Source organism: Amphiura filiformis, unplaced genomic scaffold, assembly GCF_039555335.1.
Source record: "Amphiura filiformis unplaced genomic scaffold, Afil_fr2py scaffold_60, whole genome shotgun sequence".
NCBI lineage: Eukaryota > Metazoa > Echinodermata > Ophiuroidea > Amphilepidida > Amphiuridae > Amphiura > Amphiura filiformis.
In genome coordinates this window covers 325,779-342,398 of record NW_027305524.1, presented here as the reverse complement: position 1 = coordinate 342,398, position 16,620 = coordinate 325,779, and the positions used below count along the sequence as shown (strand labels likewise).

The following is a 16,620-nucleotide window of genomic DNA, read 5'->3' as shown; positions in this document are numbered from 1 at the left end:
AGGGTCCAAATATAAAAAAGGCCCAAGAACATTTTCTTAAAATTTTATTGTAAACCCTCCTGTACATTTTCAATGAAACTCACCTTTTTTCTTGAAGTCTCTCATCTTACTCTTATGTCACCACTTATGAAATATGCTTTGACAGACAGACACACAGACACACTAACAAATTAATAATTAAAAAAGAAAGTACAACATACCTCTCTAAATAGTAGGACCTCTGTGTGAAAACCTTAGTGCAAGTTCTGAAATATACAAAAAAAAAAGATCTTTGGTAAACACATGTGGTATATTTAAGTCCATATTCAAAAGGATTGAAATTCATTTGACTTTAGATGTCTGTATTAATGCTATTTTTATCATTTTATGTGGATAACTGAATGCAATTATTTTGTATATGAATAGTTATATTAAAATAACGTTTTCTTTATATTTTGCAAACTATTTAGGCATGTCCTGAAAATTTCAGGATATGCCTAAATATAAATTATTGCACACTTCAAAATCCAAATGATATAACATAATTTAATATTTGTATACATCCATTATTCAAATACTGGATATTCAAATATGTGATTTGAATTTGGACTTTACCAAATGTTTCAAATTTGATCATTTCATAATTTAATCAAAATGCCATATTGTCATCTGAACCCACTTTTAATATCAAAAACTAGATTTTCAACAGAAGATATCAAAAACATCAATTAACATACAAAATGTTATCACCCATGTAAAAGCGCTTACAAATATGCAAATAACACCCTACTTAATATGCGGCACAGGTACGTAATTTAATTAAAACGCACCTATTTTATTGATGTCAACCCGAGTTGATTTATTGTGACAAAGATGGATATTTTCGGGGCAAATTTGAATTGTGCAACATCAGCGCCTACAGCATCCTACTCTTTCCTGTTTTAAAGCTGATAACAATAGCTGCCCTGTGAACATTTGCAATTTACACACAGTATAATTGTGCTAATCTACACATGGCAGCTATTGCACTTGCCCACTTTGTGCCCAAGTGAGCCGTCGATATGCTCACTCAATGGTTATGCTAGGATCTAAATACCGACTGTTATGCCAGAAGTGGGTTAGTGCAAATAGCTGCCCTGTGAACATATGGCAATTTACACACAGTATACTGTACTCATCTAACACATGGCAGCTACACATGGCAGCTATTTCACTAACCCACTCCTGGCACTGAGCAGACCGGACTTACATGCTCATATGTCATGCCACAGTTCTTTAACCCCAATATGTTTGTACACTCATAGAATGACCTTTGAATATGTTGGGTACAAAAACTCATACTCCACAACTTGAGGTCAAATTTTGAGTTATAAGAGTTAAATGGAGATAATGAACTATGGCATTGGATCATGAGGCTAATTTTGGCCTATAACGTTATTGGAAAGTTTGTATGTAACTTTGTATTGAGTTATAACATACTGATGTGTTCTCAGGTTTAAATCTTTACATGCAACTTTTCAATCACTGTCAGCTATTTTTTATTTTCAATTTTTGTTCTTTCTGCTGTTCTTTCAAGGATTTTTATGACTTACTATAACATTCAAGCAAAGAAGAACCATTATAAACATGTAATAGGCATAGGTTCTTGATAAGCGTTCATATGCCGGTACTTCATTTGTAACATTTATAGAATAGTTTAGTTTAGTTTTTATTCGGATATCACTTTTACATCAGTGGCACTCATCAATATGATGGTGCATCCAAAAACATTTAAAGGAGGATTTCGTGATCCTATCATCCTCTTTTTATGACATTTTTCAGTAGATATCCACGAATAAAGCGTATTCCCAAATTTTCAGTTGATTCCGATTTTGCGTTTGCGAGTTATGCATGATTATGTATATTACACTGCTCCATAGACAATGTGTTGTAATTTCGTTCTGGTATACCAGAACGAAATTCAAATTTGACAACATTTTTGCTAAACGAATTAATCTGCAAGAAATTTTTCCAGTTGAAATTCTTGGTACATAAACATTATGTAGCCAGAGGTTTCCAGCGGTATAAAAATCTCAACTTTTTTTGAGAAAAGTGGGGGGGATGAGGTTGTGGATCACGAAATGCCCTTTTAAATATTAACAATGTAAATAAATATATAAAACAAAATTAAATTACATTAAATTTAAATTAAACAGAAGAATAAAATCAGAATTCCACTTGTTCAGTACCTATACTTAAAACTCTCTGGCATACTTGGTTGCAAAGTTATGAAATTTTTATTAAATTTTTTTATGTTTTTGCTGCTTATTTTTGGTCTGACTGGATCAGATTGTGTTATATTGTGGATATTTGTAACAAAGATCATTAAAAAAAATCAGTGACGAAGGGGAAAAAACAGTGTTTTTTTCACAGCAGAAAAAACATGCAAAAACTGCGCCACCGTGGGCTATATAGAGGCCCATAAATCAACTTGACTGACTTCAAGTGAACTGCGTAAGTTGACACACCAGCCAATAGCAATATCTTCCCTCACATCAATCCACATATTCAATGTGCGATAACATACTTCATTTTCCCATTTACTACATATACCATGTTATCATGCTACATTAGCTCTGCACATGTATGTTGACTTCAGTATGAAAATAGAAATATCAAAATTTGTTTCATTACATTCTATGACTGCATTATTCAGAATAGGCATGCAAGGCTATTCCAGATGAAATCCATACACCCCCTATGGAAAATATAACTTTAGTCTTCCACACAGGGAGTGTGAATTTCAAATGGGGTATATACCTGGATGGATGACTCCATTTGAAATCTACACCCCCTGTGTGAAAGATTAAAGTCATGTCTTCCATAGGGGGTATGGATTTCAACTGGAATAGCCCAAAGCATTTGAATATGTGCAAAATATGACTGGTATTAGATGTGGTTCTTATGATCCCAAAATACTGCAATCAACAAAATTTTGTATGATAAGCTTTATGATGACTCTCTGTTTTCAATAAATTGAAACCCTATCAAAACGTTTGCAGGATATATCTAGGCATTATTCAATGCTCACAACCTCATGAATATACGCCATAGGCCTAAACTTATTTATTTGGCAAAACACGACCGATACACTCAAATGTACCGCAAACAGCAATTTGAACCAGCAACATAAAAAACAAACCATACTATACATACTTCATACTCATTTTTTAGTACTCTTTGTATGCAAAACTAAATTCAAAATATCTTTATAAAATGTTGCAATTTTTTGAATTTTGAAACTAAAATTTCATGAGCTGGAAGACACGATGAAATCATCAATCTGTCAAATGCCAGCCAGCGCACATTAACAAACCACCACATTTGTCATCATTACTTGCTGCGACTTTCAGATGTCAAATCATTTACCTTATATTCTTATGACTTTCCCTATACGGTAGTGAGTTAATTTCACGTTGGTGAATTTCAATGGTTCTTAATACGCTGAATTTCTAACGGTGTCTGGCGATTCATGAATAGTGCCAGTCTGGAGACGGTAAAGAAAGCGTTTGTATTCGCATTTCCTTTTTCCGCCTCATTCATGATATGCCTGCTTGTAGTTCTGCATCACATGACTGATGCACTTGCTTTCATATATCTTGATGCATGAACTGCTGTATATGACCTAATTTAGCGCCTCTTCCCTAATTAGCACCCCTATAGCTGTGGTTCGATTTCTTGTGGGCATATGCATGCTACAAAATATCTCCCAACTATATGGCCCAATTTTTGAGTGAAAATGTTCAAAATATGACCCAAAAAGTCCCCTTGAGAAGGTTAGAGTCCCCCTTTCAATTTAGCCCCCTACAGCTGTGGTCCGATTTCTTGTAGGCCTATGTATGCAACAAAATATCTCCCAAATATATGACCCAATTTTTGAGTAAAAATGTTCAAAATATGACCCAAAAAGTCCCCTTGAGAAGGTTAACCCCATGAGAACTACCTGCCGATTGGCCACAACGAAGTTTTCATTATCAATTGGCCCAATCAGCAACATTGTTAGAATAATTTCACCATGCAAAAAAATTGGGATGAATTATTTGCAAAGTTCCATTCTGATTGGTGATTAAAGTGAAAATATCATGTAATTGACCAATCAGTGGCAATGTTACATCGGGGGGTAGTACTCCTTTTTCAAACATGCTAGCCATTTTTCCCTGAAAAGTCCACTGTATAAAAGTCCAGCACATCCCGTGATGATTATATCCTGGCTTATAAATGGGCCTGAAAGAGTTATATAGAAAGAGGCTGAAGTTACAGCAAGAGCTAGTGAAAGAAAGCGAGAGAGAGAGAGAGAGAGAGATGTGTACAAAGATATAGACTTAAAGAGGGTGAAAGAGAGAGAAAGGAAGGAGAAAGAGAGAGAGAGCTAGAAAGAGGCTGGAGTGTGAAAGAGAGCGAAATACAGCAAAAGAGAGAGAGTGAGTGAGAGAGATGTGTACAAAGATAGAGACATAAGAGGGTGAAAGAGAGAGAGAAAGTGAACAAGAGAAAGAGAGATGAGGTACTCACATCATGTATGCAGACAGCATGTGAGACTGTATAATACCTGTACCTCGCCCATCCCAACATTTATTGCTTTGCTTGTCCCGCGGCAGAATCTAGGTGTTGTTTACGCAGTTTTTGACTGCCGACAAAATTTCCAATTTAAATATCTTTTTGAAAAATTACCATAACACTAAAAGCTGAAAGTTAACAAAAACAATTAAAAAGTGTTATTTCTCGAAAGATATGGTATCAATTTTCTCTCATTTTCCGTCTCCCCATCTGTTTATTCCATTTTAGATTTTGTTTCACTTTCAAGTGCTGTTTTAGTGTCAATTTTGAAGATGAGCAAATTGGTCCATTCAAGTTAAAATCCATACACCCCCAATGGAAGATATGATCATAATCTCCCCACACAGGGGGTGTAGATATTGAATGGATTCTCCCATTCAGGTAAACCATTCACAAATATGCACAAAAAGACCTTATATCTACTGTATCTACAAGATCCTGGCAGCCAGCATCCAGGGGGGATGTTCCACAACTAAAAGGGGGGGGGGGGAACTGCCCCATTTGCCACCCCATGAGCAATCCTACTCTTGTGATGTTTTTTACAACATCACAATCATTTATTTAAATGTATCTCTCACTAAGAACTGTGTGACAAGAAGAAGTCAATATTGAACTTGAGATATTGAAAACAACAAACTGATTGCGTCCTTGCCCGCCGTCATTGCCACAAAAGTTCAGCGCAGGATAAAGAGTTTACAAAAACAAAATTGTTTGAACGTCCTTGCCATCTTTGAGAGAGAATCATGGGATTTGTTCAAATTTGTCTCTCATTCATGCATTCATTACAGGAGGCACATGTTGATCTATGGCGCCGATACAATGAAATATTTTCGGACTTGCCACTTGCAAAGAGGTCATTTCAAGATAGAGTTTATGATATTTTCATCTTTGCTTCTGTACTCTCTTAAAACCAAAGATTGCAAAATCAATCTTAAAGATTGTGTTGAGAGAAAAGTCTAAAATTAGATTGAAAATGCAATGGAATTTAGTTTGAATTTTCAATCTTTAAGACTAATTTTTCAATCTTAATTTGGACTTTTCCCTCACCCCAATCTTTCCATTTAAGAGAGTATCATGAAGACTACACAGTTTACAACTGGGCTAATCCAGTATAATAGAGTATGGGGTCCATTTGAATTCACACTGCCTGTGTGGAAGATTAAGGTTGTGTCGTCCACGGAGGGTGTATGGATTTCAACAGGAATAGTTCATTACTTTCATTTTGCCACCTGATGAAGATGTTTAAGTATTTTGTAAATTATTTCAAAAATTATTAAAAGTTTTCAGGCAAGGATCATCCCAAGTTCATACAACAACTACTAAGGTCATGAAGGTCATCAAAGTCATCATTATGTCCCCAGGACAAAAATTCATGCAATTTCAAAAGTATGTAACATTCATGAATCGTCTTCAATATAATCTTATATATAAACATGATTTTTGACATAAACTTGTGCCAAATTTATTACATTTCTTCTTTCTTTTTGAACGAAAATGTTCACTTTTTGCGTAATTCAACAGCGGGGAATTCAACACCGCAGGGCTCAGTACATCCTTGCATATGTCTATAACATATAAGTCTATGAAAATACAAAATGTTCTTGCTTCACACTAGAATTTATAGAAATATTCTCGCCACAGGTCAAAGTATATAAATAGCATACAGGCACTAAATATGCAATTCTATTTAAAACCCACACACCCTCTGTGGAAGATGTCCGCTGCCATAAATATTCCAGTTGTACCCAGGTCAATCTAGCTGGAATTTTTTGCTAGTTTTATGTAAAATTCCAGCTGAAAATTGCTTAAAAAAATGTGCACAATTCTGCCTCGATTATACAATTTTGTTTGCAATTCCAATAATTTCCCCACCTCCACTTTTTGTTAGGGATGAATATGATTGGATTTGGCTGAAATCATACCAAACTCTTCCATAGTGGGGGTGAGTTTTTCAAACGAAACAGCCCAATTCAACAGGTAAAAGCAGTTTAATGTTATTCCATTTTAACATAACTACAACTATACACCCACGTACACTCTGCATTACAAATAAACAGCTTCATTGCAATTCAACATGACTGAGTTAAATCCAAGCTCTTCGCTATACTTTGTTAACTCTCTTCACACGGGTGACAATTGCAGACGACATGTTTAAACAAAATTTTTAAAATCAAAAATTTTAGAAATAAATTTTAGAAATGTAAATTTTCATGACCATATTTGGAATCAGCATGAAAAATGCATTAAAATGAGTACAAACAAGCCTAGTATTGTTTCAGTAGTTCTTAAGATAGTTCTTGATATTTTGAGAAAATATTTCAAAACTTGAACTTTTTCCATTGAAGCGCATGGCTGGCATGCAGAGCATTAAACTCATATTAAAGGGATATGGTCTAATTTTTTCATGTTCTGTTTCTTTCTTACATTGAAGCCTACCATTGAAATAATGTGTTTCCAAATTTTGAGTTGTATTGATACAGCTGTTTTGATACTAAAAAGTGCACAATGCTTTAGCTTAGCAGCTGTGGTATTATGTTTTCATTTGATTTTTTTTTTTTTCAATTTTTCAAATGTTTTCATTTGACAGTTTTGAAATGATGTTATTTTGTTTTAAAAAGAAAACGCTTCTTATTTAGTTTTTCTCTCTCTTTATTTATTTCTCTTCTGTGAAAGTCACTTCAAAAATTACAAATATTGCCAGATAGTTTGTAGCATCATCTGGAATGACCTTGGAAAGTTATCAACCAAAAGTGTTTGTATTGGATCCAGTGCCCGGTATCAGCATGGCAGCACCTATTATCCTCATGTCTACCTGTATTACCCGGCTATAGTATTAGATATGAATAGTAGAAACAAACCAATTACTGATGATACTTAAACATTTTAAGAATAAACAGACATTATAAAAAAGAAAATAGGAAGACAGTCATATCTGGTACTTGATCAAGAATGCATTAACCAAGATTAGGTGAATTCTGTTTAAAATGAAAAGGCAAGTTTTCATTTGATATTTTTGAAATGATGTTATTTTGCTTTAAAAAGAAAACACTTCTTATTTAGTTTTTGTCTATCTTTTTCCTTCTTTCTCTTCAAAAATTATAAAAATTGCCAGTAGATTGTAACATCACCTAGCATGACCTTGAAAAGTTGTCAACCAAAAGTGTTTGCATTAGATCAAGTACCCGGTATCAGTACCTATCATCCTCATGTCTACCGGTATTACCCCGCTATTAGATATGAATAGTACAAACAAACCAATTATACTCAAACATTTTAAGAATAAACAGATATATAACGAAGAAAATAATAAGACACATACACCGGAACTTGATCAAGAATGCATTAACCACGATATATTCACTTAGGTGCATTATTTTTAAAATGAGAACATTAAGCTTATTTTTGCACTTGACAGAAAATTATTCCCCAATTGATATAAAGTAGTTGGCTATTCCAGTTGATATCCATACCCCCTGTGGAAGATATGACCTTTAATCTTCTACACAAGTGTGAATTCTAAATGGGGTTACCTGAATGGGTAACTCCATTTGAAATCTAAATTCCCTGTGTGACATGGGGTACTCAAAAGACATTTTTTTTTGTTGCCCATTTTCCACCAAGACCCTGTATTTTACTTGTTTCCCAACCCAAATCCAAATTTTACTCCTAATACCCATTTTGTGGAAAAATTCTACAGTTTTTGCAACCCAAACCCCAATTTTTAGAACCTTTCCCCCCGAAAGAACTCATTTTAGGATCTTTCCTTGAAAGGTTACGTTTGGGAAGGTTGTCATTTATCCAGGTTTAATAAAAATTAAATTGGAATATAAAACTGATCAATTGAGCCCAGTTGAACAGTTTTCCACGAAAGGCCCCATTTTTTAGCATTTGACCTCAAAAGACCCCCAATCTTTTAGCATCTATCCCAAAAGACCCCCATTTTTTAGCAAGTGTCTTAGAAAGATCCTATTATGTTGAAAGTGATGACCGCACATGCATTGGAGTGTCCCTCCCGCCACTCTGTGAGAGATTAAGATCATGTCTTAAGGGGTGTAAGGATTTCAACTAGAATAGCCTCCATAGAACAACCATCAATTTGTTATCATTATTATGACTTGTTGTGGTTATTATTTCACTACAAAATACTCTGATTTGGCAATTTTGAAATCGATCAATAAGAACAACATGAACAGGAAAGAAATAACATTAAGCAACCTTTGTATAAATACTCCATGCAGTAGCAAGAAATGTTGCACTGTGCCCAGGGTGTTAAGGAGCCAAGTATGAATAATATTCACATTGCACATTACGAAAAATGGTGTTATATCAGCAGAGCGGTTGTGTTTATGCAAGATAGAGGTAACTTCTCTTTAGCTGGTGTAACCTTCTTGAACTCTAAAACTTGAGAAAGATTAGAAATTTGATCATGAGAAATGAAATCAAAAGAAAAAAAGAGATAAAAGGGAGAAAGAAAGAGACTCGGAGTGAGAGTCACTTTGTTTAAATTGTCTAACCTTGGATAAAATAGTCATCAAAAATGGATTCTGCATCATCCGTTTTATTATAAAAACAAACACTATGGACCACAATGGCCTCATCCCAATGTCATAGTTCAATAACCTCAATTAAATACTCAGAGTGCAAAATTTGACCTCAAGTTGCAGAGTATGAATTTTTGTACCCAAATTTTCCAAGGTCATTCAACGAATGTATTTAAATGTATTGGGGATAAAGAACTATGCCCTGATAGATGAACATGTTATGGATGCTAGTGACGGCTCAAATTTTTCAGTATGATCTGTAATCAGATGGTTTTTGATTTCTAAAGGAGGAGGATGCGATCAACAGCCTTATCCCCACATCACCACCGCTTTTTATCCATCAAATTGGACATTTTTGGATCGAGTGAAAGCCAATACTTTTCCATCGATCCTGTGAAACATTAATTGCTGAAAGGAATTTTGTTTGCATTTTATAACACAATTCACCATAGAAGTAGTGATGCAACATGATTAAATACCATAGAGATGGGTCTACACTATTTTTGAATGTATTGCCCTGCACTAGACAATACGCTGTTCATTGGCATTACACATAGATTATTAAAGAACAGGGATAAAGACCTGACCTGCTGATCACTCGCACCTGTAAGATTAGTGCCTTTGAAAAGAGCAGTATCCTATTCAATCTGATTGCACACAAACACATGTAATAAGTGCTGCTTGTTTAAAAATAGTGCAGGGCAATACATTCAAAAATAGTGTAGACCCGTCACTATGGTAATTAATCCTGCAACATCACTACTTCTACAGGAAATCACTACTTTTTTATTTATCTATAACATTCGGCCGAAGCCGGGCTAAACCCAATAGTGCTCGGAGGCTACTAAATTCAAGGGATGCCATCTGGATATGACGGGACAGGGATATGGGGAGAGGTCCGATTTTAGATGCAGGAGGAAAACTGGAGCACCCGGAGAAAAACCTGCGAGGACAAGCATGGATCGGCAACCAAACTCACATGTGGGACCGCGAGGAATTGAACCCCAGCCATAGCGGTGAGAAGCGAGTGAGAAGACCACTACACTAACCCGTTTCAAAATAGTTTCCGTTCCTGGTTTTATTACAATGAATCACAAGGCAGCCATGTTTGATACGACTGTCTTACATGTACACAAAGATGTATGCATGAGGTGTATACTATACAATGTGATAAGATCAGATTGAAAGACTGTGAAAACCAATGACACGGGTCAAGAAATGTTACGTACAGCACACACGCCTGCCGACCCACCCGACAGCAGCAGTCCACGCATATGTTGTAGTTTACGGTCCACCGGCAAAAACATTTAATGCTCATTGCACAATTCATTCCACAACTCCTTTTATGTAAATGTCTGGTTCATTGAAGAGAAGGTATCTTACCCTTCCCAGAATCCTTTACAACATGATGCATCGCCTCATTTCATCAAATAACACTCCCATTACTTTGCACAGGTTCCCTTTGTTTTCATTTTGAGAATATTCTTGCTATAACATGGGTCGATAGTCAAGAAATAAACATATTTTGCAAGATCTAGAATGTGCTCTGTTCTTTGAGGTACATTTCGTCACTATCGACCCATGATAGAAAATCAGTACAGTAAATCTTATGGATTTTAATAACAGGAGGAAATAATCTATTTGTTTTGCTTGCCAATGTATTTCAAATTCATTGTCTTTCATTTCAGTAACTGGATTGTAAACATCCGCAAATGTAGATAATTTGCTTTATAAGAGTCACATCACCCCAAAAACTGATAGTTTAAAATATATCATTTGTGTCAATTTTCCTTGTCTTTGGAATGCACTTCCAGTGTCCACCAGGGATCATTTTATTTTGCATAAAAATATGAGGCCATTCAAAAACCACCTTAAAACACACTTTATTGAAATGAATATGCAAGAGCTGGGGCTAGACTCCTGAATTTTATGATATTGTAGATGAAATATGTGTAATTTGTTATTTATTATAAATGTGCAATAAAGCTTTGAGTTCATTTGTAAATACCCCCCCCCCCTCCCCCCGATAGTGTCCACGCTCCTGGCCCCTGGCTAGCCTCAGCCGGGACAATCTTTTATAATTTTTATTTTATGACATACTTTGTATGTGTATTTTGGATGTATTTTAGCCAGTTATGTATATGAATAATAAATAAATAATTGAAATGAGAGAAATGCATTATGGGAAGATAATCTTCTTTAGGTTCATTGCATGTGGTTTGACTAACAACAAGAAAAGCTTAACATGTTGTTATGAGTTTTTAAAAAATTGTATCTATTGTTGACTTTTACCAAAAATAATTATTGCTTGCGAAAGAACCACTGAACCAATACAAGGCGTGTTTGAACATATTTGAATGCATTTTAGGTGTAGATTTCATGGTCATAAAATAGTGAAATTTTGATATTTTTATATATTTTTTTTTAATTGTGATAAAAAATATCAGCTGTCTAACTTGTGATAGTAAATGGTTAAATAAAATACTTTAATTGTAGTATTATTTTCGCAGGTCTAATTTTTCACATTTTACTGATTTTGAATTACTTCACTTATGTTTAAATTCATGATTGAGTTTTCTTACATAGCTAGAATGGTCGACTGCAGATCCGTCGGATAACGCTTTTTCAATGGGAAATGAACTTTACTGCTTGCATGATGTCACAATGAGGAAGGGTTAGGGTTAGGGTTAGAGGGTTAGGGTTAGGGCTCCGTACATTGAAAATTGTGTTGTAACGGATCTGCACTCGACCAGCCTCATACATAACAGAACAAATTGAACTCAGTTTTATTTTTACAGTACCTGCTGTTGAGCGTGCAAAGCGTGAAAATAACATTCCGCAAAAATCTTTCACTTTACAGCAGTAATGTATTCTTGTCATGAAACTGAAGTTGACCAACCTCTATGATTAGTAAACCACTGAAGTGTTACTAATGTTAAAATTAGCTGTTTTTGTCAATAAAATTAGTTGATTTGAGCAATAATTGGACAATATGCTTACTTTGCGCAAAGTCTGGTGTGTTTTTATGTTGGTATCATTTGCGGATAACCACTAATCACACTTAAACGTTAATGATTGGGAAAAGAATGACGGGGTGGGAAAAATAAAACAATTATATGATCGCTTATCATGGTTATAGTTCAGTATAATTGTTAGTTTTATATAAAATGTTTTGTTTTTTAACAAAATGTTTTTGTGACATTCGCTGGCGTTGTACTTAGGTTGTAATAAGGTAACATCGCACAGTGACGTATTTACAACATTATTTTAACGTATCTGGACATGATTTTCAAAAGCCTTTTTGAAACATTTGGTATTGATGTGGTATTTACGTCTTCAACATGTACAAAGTTAACTTTATGTGATTGTTCGACCTGACTTATTAGGGACGTTTAAATAATACGTTCACACCAAAACTTGACGTCAAATTGTTGGCTGGGATAAGCAAAGTTCTTCAGTGGTTCCCCCCAGTCAGAAATCTTGCCCCACCCCCAGTAAAAACCCAAAATTACGAAAATATCCACTTTTTGCGCAATTTTGCCCAAAATTTGTTGATTTTGCCCCCTGAAATTCACTTTGCCCCTCAATGCCCCCCGAAAAAATTCCTGGCGCTGCCAATGACGGTCCTATTCATTTAGGTCTATCATCAACAGTTAACACAATCAGCCATCATATAAATGCAAATTATCTACTTTTTTAAGTCAGGTAGCATAATCTGTTGATTTTGACTAAAAATTTGATTCATTCAGGCCTGTAACCAGGATTTATTAGGGGGGCTGAGTTTGAAAAAGTGGACTTGGGAGGCGAATTGTGTAAAAATTTAGTTTTTTTGAAAATTTGGCCCTTGGTTGACCAACAAAAAGGCATAAAAAACCTCAATTTTTTTCGCTTGCTATGCTTCCAAATGTGACTTTTTTGGCCTTGCCCCCTAGTTATGGGCCTGGATTCATTTTATATAAAGTTAGCTTTTAGTGCACTAGCGAGTCACCATCGCAACTCTCTCCGAGTAGACGCGCTAGACATCTTCTTCTTAATCTCCCCAACCCTGTTGACGACTCCTTCATGTTACTTCAACATCCCGTCAAGGACCACTCAATGTTCATTGCTAAATTATCAGCAGAAAATATCATACTTGAACAACATCCGTTTGTCATGTATTCCTGCTTCACTGGATTTAGATTTTAGTACATGACTTGGGACAAAATTGACAAACGACTTTCCGAGTATAATTCTCAAAATTCTTTGTTTTTAGCATGAAAATTGATGAAAAATACCTTACTGATATGGTTTTAATCTCAAATGAAAGCTTTAATTGCAGTGTGACAAAAATATACTATTTTTATTAATTTTCACATGCTCAGGACAAGATGTCAGTAAATGCGGGTATACCACAGACAGGGATATAAATTCATATGAGCAAATATATCCATCTCCTGAAAATTCATCTGGTCCTTGGATAGTGGCTGTGAGCTTGTGTTGAATATTGAGGGGGGGGGGAATGTCTGGAGAATAGACTGCAGGGTATCACCCCCTCCTAAAATGGTTTTTTTTGCTTTTTCTTTGATGAATTATCATCATCCCATTCCATAATTTGTCATTTTTTGGGAGGGGGGGGTAAAGTTCTGGAATTCCAGGAATTTCCGGAAGATTTAATACATCCTTGCAGAGACAATTAAAAATAAAGAAACAACATATTCTGTCACAATATCTGTTTATATACACATACGTCATGTGATGTCTATAGATTCACAAAATTCGCCTTAAACGATCCCTCTCAGTATTCATTTGAGTTTATTGTCACAGATAATGTGAATTTATCATCAGATTTAGATATATCCTCCCCAGACATCAACAGGTATACACAAGCATTAACTCAAGGCCATTTTCAAAGTTTTTATCTTTCTACATTTTAACTTACGTTGAGCTTTTAAGCTTAACCATTTCATCTTTAACAGCTATAAAATCTTAAGGTCTTCTGAGAGTTCAAATGAAGACAATTTCAATTTTTCTTTTGGCAAATCCTATCATACATGCAGCCTCAAGCTACTTGTATCGTCGCTGGGCAGGAAAAACCTCCTATGTGTTTTTGGCCCGTGAACATGTTTAAAGCAAAACCACCTATGTAACCTGTTGGCAGTTTTGATTTAAACAAGTTCAGGGTCCACAAGCACATGCGAGGTTTTCCCTGCCCAACGACGATATACAAAATGAAACTTTTGCATCATAACATGTTTATCTGTGTGAAATTTACTACTTCTATTTGGATCACCCTAGGTAAAAGCATTGAATTGTATACCTCAACATTAGGCAATTCTTTACTATTCATTTGGGCCACCCTGTATAACAATTGTATCAGCTTGACAGCTTTCAGTAACACAGCATTTGGCCATCATTGTCTGATCCCCTCAAGGCACATGAATTAATCTGTTGATATAAGCTTATATATGAGTCATTGAACTGATTCTCAAGCTATGATGCTATTATAATATCTGTCTACTCAGGTTCAACACTAATCCTATGAGCCAATTAAAGCACTGTATGTCTACGCCTGTACTGACTTCATCCCTCTGGCTACTCCAGATATTTTGCAACAGATTTACAAAATAATAACACATTTATACAATCACAATGAGATTGTATCAGGCTGCTCTGACAGGTGGATTGGGCTATTCCATTCAAAATCCACACTACCCCTGTGGAAGATTCAGCTACAGTCTTCCACAGAGGGAGTATGAGTTTTGAATAGAATAGACAATTGGGTAACTTCCATTTGAAATACTCACTCCAGTTGTGGAAGATATCTATAACCATAATACAGGGGGAGTATGGGTTTCAAAATGATTAACTCTGACCAATTACATTTGAAAAACTAACTCCTCCTGTGGAAGGTATTTCCAAAATCTTCCACAAGGGTAGTGTGGATTTCAACTGGAATAGCATTTGCACTGTCCTCCCAAGAATAACAAGGCAATAACTGCTTTGTTAAAATACTAGCACATACTCTTATGAAGATAGCATTTATAGCTATCTTATGAAGATAGCATTTATAGCTATCTTATGAAGATAGCATTTATAGCTATCTTATGAAGATAGCATTTATAGCTATCTTATGAAGATAGCATTTATAGCTATCTTAGGAAGATAGCATTTATAGCTGTCTTATGAAGATAGCAATTATAGCTATTTTATGAAGATAGCATTTATAGCTATCTTATGAAGATAGCATTTATAGCTATCTAATGAAGATAGCATTTATAGCTATCTTAGGAAGATAGCATTTATAGCTGTCTTATGAAGATAGCATTTATAGCTATTTTATGAAGATAGCATTTATAGCTATCTTATGAAGACATCATTTATAGCTATATTATGAAGATAGCATTTATAGCTATCTTATGACGATAGCATTTATAGCTATCTATGAAGATAGCATTTATAGCTATCTTATGACGATAGCATTTATAGCTATCTTATGAAGATAGCATTTATAGCTATCTTTAGAGACTGACCGATCAGGTCCTTATCTGAATCGGCCGATTGGCCGATCAATTATCTCTGTGATCTGCCGATTCGATCGCCGATCGCCGATTACCAATTCCCCAATTGTAAACAATGGCTGCCATCACCGTGAGTAAATTTCACCCGTATGTTAAAAGGGTACTGTACGCAAAGTATTACCATAATTATGTATGCTCTGAGCACAAAAAACACACTCCCATATGCATTTAAAATACTGAATTTGACCATGATTATTATAAGCTCAATTTACCTTTCCCCCTGATGTCCCAGTCCATCGAATCATTCGATCACCCCATTTTAATATTGTGTTTACGTTCAAGTCAGTGTGAGTTTTGCACACAGCCCGTAGCTCTCTCCAATCTGACACGCACGTGTGTAACCTGGAAGTGTTGAGTTTTGCACGCGGCCCGTAGCTCTCTCCAATCTGACACGCACGCGTGTGTAACCCGGAAGTGTTGAGTTTTGCACACGGCCCGTACGCACGTGTGTAACCCGGAAGTAAGAACTACAATTGTAATGTGCATGCGGGGAATTACCTGATTATCTCAGCTGCGTGCCTGAATCACGGTATGATTTTATATACGTTTATCGCCTACAAAGCTTGTTCTTTTGCTAAATTTCGCTTGATTTAACTAGCTAATTCAAAGAAATATACCAATAAATGAATACTTGTTAAGCTTCAACAATTACTTTCATGATATTGGGTGATCGGTGCATTACATCGGCGGATGAAGGAAAAATCGGCCGATGCAGATCACTACCGATAAGCTAATAATCGGCCCGATACGGAAGCTACCGATCTGATCGGTCAGTCTCTAGCTATCTTATGAAGATAGCATTTATAGCTATCTTATGAAGATAGCATTATAGGTATCTTATGAAGATAGCATTCTATCTTACAAAGATAGCATTTATAACTATCTTATGAAGACAGCATTTATAGATATCTTAGGAAGATAGCATTTATAGCTGTCTTATGAAGATA

The 16,620-nt window shown here is 35.4% G+C and overlaps 1 protein-coding gene across 13 annotated transcripts in view; it reads right to left on the bottom strand.

Annotated features, from left to right (window-relative positions):
* Nucleotides 1–16,620, bottom strand: part of LOC140144513 (muscleblind-like protein 1) — a 480,574-nt gene that overhangs the window by 281,796 nt on the left and 182,158 nt on the right. For all 13 annotated transcript variants that reach the window (XM_072166327.1, XM_072166329.1, XM_072166324.1 and 10 more), the window contains exon 5: nt 201–245. The gene's annotated coding sequence lies outside the window, so the exon portion shown is untranslated. The remainder of the gene's footprint in view (nt 1–200; nt 246–16,620) is intronic.